We start from the raw sequence: 7,693 nt of genomic DNA, 5'->3' as shown, positions 1-7,693 counted from the left end.
TTGGCAGGGCAAAAGGATCTTTGGGGCAGGCCTTGTTGAGGCTCGTGTAGTCTATACACATGCGCCACTTGTTGTTCTTCTTTAGCACAAGGACCGGGTTGGCGAGCCACTCTGGAAAGAAAACTTCCATGATGAAGCCGGCCGCCAAGAGCCGGGCTATCTCCTCCCCTACAATCCTGCGCTTCTCCTCCGACAATCGGCGAAGGGGTTGTCTGACTGGCTTTGCGTCTTCTAGAACGTGTAGTTTGTGCTCGGCGAATTTCCTCGGAACACCCGGCATGTCCTTGGGGGACCATGCAAAGATGTCCCGATTCTCACGGAGGAAATCGGCGAGCTCGCCTTCCTATTTGCTGTTCAGGTTTTCCCCGATGACGGCAAACCTCTCTGGATGCTTGGGGTCAAGAGGTATCTTCTTTGTCTCCTTGGCCGGCTGGAAAGATCCTTGAGCGTCATGCTCCTTGGGGTCGGGGGACACGGCCGACTATTTGCCGGCTATGGCCACGACTCGGTCCAACATCTTCTTCTCTTCGGCTATTACAAGGGACTCGGCTAGCCGGCTGCTGGCTGCTGTGCACTCAGAGGACTTCTTGTAATCGCCGGCTATGGTGATGACGCCTTTGGTGCTTGGTATCTTCATCTTGAGGTATGCATAGTGGGGAACTGCCATGAATTTGGCCAAGGCAGGTTGGCCCAGCAATGCATGGTAAGGGCTCTCCAGGTCCACCACTTCAAACCAGATCACTTCCTGGCGGAAATGCTCCTTGTCCCCAAAAAGTACATCAATCTTGATTTTGCCAATGGGGGCGCAGGACAGGCCGGGTATGATGCCATGGAACACTGTCCGCGTAGGCACGAGCTGCTTCGTCTTGACATTTAGTTTCTCCAGGGTGTCACGGTACAGGATGTTGATGCTGCTCCCGCCGTCTATCAACACACGGGAGAAGCGGGCGGCGCGTCTGCCCGTTGCAAGGGTGGCTTCCAAGACCAAAGCATAAGAGCCGGGAGACGGCGTCACCTTCGGATGGTCGGCCCGGCTCCAGCTGATGGGCTTTTCTGACCAATGCATGTGTCCGGCGGGGTTGGCAGCGACCATGCTGACTTCCTGGTGCTCTCGGCGTTTGCTGCGCCGGTCTTCGGGCTGGCTGGTAAAGACGATGTAGGTGGCTTGCTCGTCAGGGAACTCGTCATGCACGGCTCCGACTGCAGGCCGAGCGGCCGGAGGCGGCGGGGCCGGAGGCAGCGGGCCGGCAGGTGGAGGCGGCAAGAGACCCTCGCCCTTAGAGATTCGGGTGAGCCAATGGCACTTCCGGGTCGTGTGGTTGGACGGCTTCGCGCCGCTGTGGAACTTGCAAGGGGCATCGAGAGTTTGCTCGTAGGAGAAGGCGGGCTGCCAAGCCGCCCTGCCGCCCTTGGGCTTCTTGGGCACCGGTCGTTCTTCAGGTGGCACATCTTCGACCGTCGCCACCTGCCGGCTGGCGGGAGGCGGCGCGGGGCCCTTGCGCTTGTGGTCGTTCGAGTTGGGGTGTCGGCCTGAATCCCCAGCCGGCGTCTTGGGCGCCGGGTTGAGTACCTTTCCGGATGCGTCTACCCGAAGCTCGGTCTTCATCGAGGAGTCGGCGGTGGCGTACTTGTCCGCTATGTCCAGGATCTCGTCGAGGGTAGCCGGCTCATCGCAGAGGAGCTTGTGCTTGAGGAGGGTGCCTTCTCGGCATCCGGCTATGAAGTATTCTATGGCTTGCACCTCGTGCACCCCTTCACAGGAGTTGCGGAGCTCGGCCCAACGCGTGAGGTAATCGCGAGTGGACTCGGCGGGGCCTTGTACGCACAAGGAGAGCTGTCTGGGCTTGGGAGCCCGCTTGTAGGTGCTGGTGAAGTTGCGGATGAAGGCTTCTATGAAATCTAGCCAGCTGTTGATGCTGCGCGGCTTGAGGCTATTGAGCCAGGTCCGCGCCGTGCCTTGCAGCATGAGGGGCACGTACTTCACGGCAATGCGCCGGTTGCCGTTGGCTATGCTAACCGCCGTGGAGTAGTCGATCAACCAATCTTTCGGCTTCACGGAGCCGTTGTACTTGGGAGTGTCTCCTGGGAGCGAGAACCCTTTGGGAAAGGGCTCGTCGCGGATGCGGGGGACGAAACAAGGCGGGCCGACATCGTCTTCTTCTTCCAATGCCAGGGATCGCGCCAGGCGGTCGATCCGATGGCGGCCGTCGTTCTCGCCGATTCCTTCGCGGCGGCCTAGCCGGCCGCTGAGAGTCGGGTGCGCCACTGGCGGCAAGGCGGGATATCTCTCTCCACGGGGCGGAGGCGGAGGCGGGTCGCCCCGCCATTCCATGGCTCGGGGATGACCGTCCATATCTCGCTCGATGGAGATCCGGGTCCGGCTGCGGCTAGCAGCCGGCTCCTCCTCGCGTCACGCGCGAATATTGCTCGTAGTCGGCGTCCGGGACGTCGCGCCGTGTTCTCGGCGCGGGGGAGGGCTTCCCGCGCGGGCGTCTGCTTCGTGTCGCTGCACGGCTGCGTCGATCAGTTGCTGGATGCGCCGGGTCATGTGGGGGAGGTCTTCGGCCTCCAAGCCGTCCAACTCGTCTACGGCCGCCTGGGCGGCACGCAAGTTCTCGAGCGGCATGGCATAGACCGGGCGGTCGACTCCCAGCGTGTCGGCGATGACGGCACCGCGTTGCTTGACAAGGCCGGCCCGGCTCGGCCCGCCTGGGGCCGGCGTGCCGAAGGCGGCGCGGTCAGCTTCGCGCTGGTAGGCCTCAGTGAGGCGTCTTATGGAAGCTAGCCTCCGGCCCTCTGCGAGGAGGGCGAGGCGGCGTGCCTCCAGTGCTTCATCGTCGGCATTAGCCGGGAGGGGAGCGGACAAGTCATGGGCCGCCGCGCGCGAGGCATCGTGGGCGCTCTCGTCGGCCAAGCCGCCGTGGCCGACAACCATCACTTCGGCGGTGACAGCATCGCAGCCGTCGGATCGAGGAAGCGGGTCATTGTAGATCGCGTCGTTGGTGGGGAAGGTGTCGTAGGAGGCCGTGTCGGAGTCGACAGGCATCGGGTCGGTGGAGCCAACCGACTCCAGGTCCGCAGCGGGCTCGCTGGAGACATGGAGCTGGCCGAGAAGGTTGGCGAGGTGGTCGGTGCCCGCATCGGAGGCGAGCTCGTCGGAGATGAGAGTTTTGTCGAGGAGATCGGTGAGGCCGCTTGCCGCGCAGATGCTGGTGACGCCTTGCAGCGCGTCATGGCAAGCGCCATCGGGCGTGCCGGGCTGGCTACGCTCACGGGGGAGGAATAAGGTTCCCGTCCAGAACAGGTCTCCGGACGACGGTGCACCTGGCCCCACGGTGGGCGCCAAATGTTGAGTGGTAGGTGCGACATATGCCAACGGGTGGCTTATCATTGTGGGAGCCAGTAAGACATCGCCGGTGCCTAGAAACGGAATAAGGCGAAGACATGCACGCCGGCGGATCTTACCCAGCTTCGGGGCTCTCCATGGAGATAACACCCCTACTGCTGCTCTGCGGGGTCTCCGCATGTTCACTAGATGAATCAAGTAGCTACACAACGCTCCTTGAGCTGTTTGGGGGAAGGAGGAAGAAAGGCACGGCTAGCCTGCTTCTTCTCCTTGTGTGGTGTCTAGAACTAGCAAGGGGTCCAACCCTTTGCATGGGTGCTCCGGGCGTTTATATAGGCCTACCCCCCGGGGGTACAATGGTAATCCGGCTGGGTGCGGGGCCCAGCCGTCTGTGACTGCGCTCGCCGGCTCCTGCGCCGGCTGGTGGGTCCCGCCGGCTGCCAACTCCTTGGCAACAGGCAGGCCCCACTGCCAAGGGTCTTGTCGATAGCTGGTTACTGTTGCCTCATCCTGATGACGAGGGCTTCGTCGAGGTAAGCGTGGCTACAGTGCTACCGTCCTGCGGGCGATTACCGTAGCCTTACCGCGTCTTGTCTCCTTAATGGGGCGTCTTCTTCGAGGGGGGAAGCGAGCCGGCTGCGGGGAGCCGGCCCCGTCTCGGGCCGACTGGGGGTGGCCAGGCCGCCTTCGGGTGTCTCTCTGCCCGAAGGGGCCCACTGCCCGTGGGCCGTACTGGTAGCCCGTCGTAGATGACATCAGGGTCAACATGGCAACAGTGCCGCGCCGGACGGGTCATGGCCACTCCGTACGGCGCACTGTGCCAGGCGTGCTTCGGGATTCGGGGGTGGCAGGCTTTACTGTAGCCACGCCCCATCTCATCGCCGCTAGGTGGATGCAAACTTTGAGGGTACGGTCTCGACCGCTTTATGAGAGCCGGCCTCCTGGAGTCGGCCTTCTCATGGCCGGCTTCTTGGAGTCGGCCTTCTCAGGAGGGCTAAAGTCGGACCGCCTTCCGAAAGCCGGCCTGGGTTGCAGCCAAGTAGGGGAAGGCGGCCCCATGTCTTGGATTCTTGAGAGCCGGGCGGGCTCGTAACTTTATCAGAAGGGCCAGGGGAAGCCGGCTAGGCTAACCATGGCTATTTACTCTGACAATGCGACACGGTCCCGATCGCCCCAACTGGGCACCACTACTGATCATCAGGGAAAGACACATAGTAACGGCGTGAGTCCTCGTCGAACTCCCACTGGAGCTCAAGCGCATCATCTGGAACGGAGTCATCAGGCCCTGCATCTAGTTTGGAAGTAATCTGTGAGCCACAGGGAGTCAGCAGTCTCGCACCCTCGCGATCAAGACTATTTAAGCTTATAGGTAAGGCAAGGTAATATGTGGAGCTGCAGCAAGCGACTAGCATATATGGTGGCTAACCTGTTCGCAAAAGAGAGCAAGAAAAGAAGTCAAAGCGCGAACGGATAACTAGAGAACAACCTGCGGCAAGCATTACTCCAACACCGTGTTCACTTCCCGGACTCCGCCGAGAAGAGACCATCACGGTAACTAACACAATTGATTCATTTTAATTAATTTAAGGTTCAAGTTATCTACAACCGGACATTAACAAATTCCCATCTGCCCATAACCGTGGGCACGGCTTTCGAAAGTTCAAATCCCTGCAGGGGAGTCCCAACTTAGCCCATGACAAGCTCTCACGGTCAACGAAGGATATACCTTCTCCCGAGACATTCCGATCAGACTCGGTATCCCGGTTCTACAAGACACTTCGACAAGTTAAAACAAATCCAGCAACACCGCCCGAATGTGCCGACAAATCCCGATAGGAGATGCACATATCTCGTTCTCAGGGCACACTCAGATGAGCCAGACGTCGGGTAGGCCAGCCCAGAGTTGCCCCTGGTAGCCCCGGACATCGCTCGGTTGGACCAACACTCAGAGGAGCACTGGCCCGGGGGGGGTTAAAATAAGATGACCCTCGGGCTCCGGAAACCCAAGGGAAAAAGAGGCTAGGTGGCAAATGGTAAAACCAAGGTTGGACATTGCTGGAAGAGTTTTATTCAAGGCAAACTGTCAAGGGGTTCCCATTATTACCCAACTGCGTAAGGAACGCAAAATCCGGGAACATAACACCGATATGACGGAAACTAGGGCGGCAATAGTGGAACAAAACACTAGGCGAGAGGCCAAGCCTTCCACCCTTTACCAAGTATATAGATGCATTAGATAACAAGATAATATAATGATATCCCAACAAGAAAAATAATGTTCCAACAAGGAACGGTCTCCAATCTTCACCTGCAACTAGCAACGCTATAAGAGGGGCTGAGCAAAGCGGTAACAAAGCCAATCAATAGTTTGCTAGGGCATGGTGGGTTAGAGGTTTGATATGGCAATTTGGGAGGCATGATAAGCAAGTGGTAGGCATTATAGCATAGGCATAGCAAAAGAGCGAGCATCTAGCAAAGCAAAGATAGAAGTGATTTCGAGGGTATGATCATCTTGCCTGCAAAGTTGTCAGAGTTGACTGGATCCTCAAAAGCAAACTCAATGGGCTCCTCGTTAGCGAACTCGTCTCCCGGCTCTACCCAAACAAGACAAACAAGAAAAAAAAGACACAATCAACCACGTGCAAAGCTCAAACAACATGATGCAAACATGGTATGCTATGCGGGATGCGATATGTGACGCATATGCAAGATTTGGCAAGGAATGAATGAACCTGGCCTCAACTTGGGAATCCAAGTGTGCCACTGGAAAGGTGAGGTGATTTCGGTTGAAATCGATATAAAGAACACCGGAATCGGAGACACGGTTTGGAAATGGCAAGCAATTCAAATATGACAATGGTCTGCGATAAACAGCAAGTAGCCATCTAAATGCAACAGGTTAAATATGCTACAGCACTCAAACATGGCAATAAAATACATGGCAGGGATCCATTCATGATGCTTAACAAAATATGAACACTAAGCTACAGCCAATTCATTCATTAACAGGTTCAAACAAGCATGACAAAAGTGTAATTGGTAAACAGGTTTCAGACTTAGTGAAATTAACACTTGTCTGGAATTTCAGATCAGGTAGCACACTTTGGAGCATGAAAACTATATGCTATAAGAGCTTAACATGGCAAAGAAAGGCATGGCATGGAGCTACTCAAAGAGCTTAACAAAAGTCCCTTAGTGACCTTCAGCCAAAAGGGATCAGAAAAAATACAATTGCAAGCATGTGAACATGGCAAAAACATAATCAGATCACAGACTTAGTGAAAAACTGGAGCATGCAAATCAGATATCAAGTAGGCATGTTTATGAGCTCGATACACTCACTACAGAGCAAGGCATGACAATCTAAGCATACACCATCAAGAATACACATTATACAAGCTAGACATGGCAAGAACAATAACATAGTGTACACGGATCAACTACAACATCCTCGGCAAAATCGCTAACAAGTAGACAATCTGCCCAGATTCACGAAATAGCAAAAGTAGAGCTCGATTGACTCAAGCTAGGGTGCTCCATAATTGCAAAAAAGGACATGTCTGGATAGAGCACTACAAGATTAACAAATCATCCTTACTGATCATCCTCAAAAGAGGCACAGATCACTAGGAAACAACATGAACATATGGCATATTGATAACAACAAACCAAGGACTTGGTGGAATTGCTAAGTCCCTGAAATCAGCATTAACGAATGCACCACTTTGCAAGCTTGTGCTAGTCACCACACACATCACAAAAATACATGAATGCACCTCTGGAAAGATGGCAAAGCATATAACAAAACACATGTAGAGCTCAGTGGCATATCATGCACACAATAATCATGGCAAAAATGACAAATAGCTATTTGGAGCAGCAGATCTGACAATTATCTCAAATAGCACTCTTCCAACAACATTTCGGGCATCAATATGAGCTCAAATGAAAATGATGCAATGGGATGAAATGATGAGCTCTCTGAGGAGAATATTTTGATATGCTACACGCCCAAAATGGATCTACGGATGCAAAGTTACGGCATGGTGAACATGGCAATATAATTAGGGTTAGGGACGAAAAAGTCAACCGAGGAGAGATTCTCAGATCTGGATCCGTATCTCGCCGGAGTTACCGTAGCGGCACGGTTCTCGAGGATCGTTGGCTGGAGTTCGAGCTCGAGGACGGGACGCCGGTGGTCGGGCTTCTCACCGGGGAGGGCGCCGGCGTTGGTGGTGGCCGTCGCGGGCGGTGGACGGCGCGGCGGGGCGCCGTCGACGGCCTAGGGTCGGCGACGAGGGGCGCCGGCGACGGCCTAGGGCGGCAGCGCAGCCGCGCCGGCGTCGG

The sequence above is a fragment of the Triticum dicoccoides genome, chromosome 3A (assembly GCF_002162155.2).
Source record: "Triticum dicoccoides isolate Atlit2015 ecotype Zavitan chromosome 3A, WEW_v2.0, whole genome shotgun sequence".
Classification (NCBI taxonomy): domain Eukaryota; kingdom Viridiplantae; phylum Streptophyta; class Magnoliopsida; order Poales; family Poaceae; genus Triticum; species Triticum dicoccoides.
The sequence above is the reverse complement of the archived record's forward strand: the minus strand, read 5'-3'. Positions refer to the sequence as shown.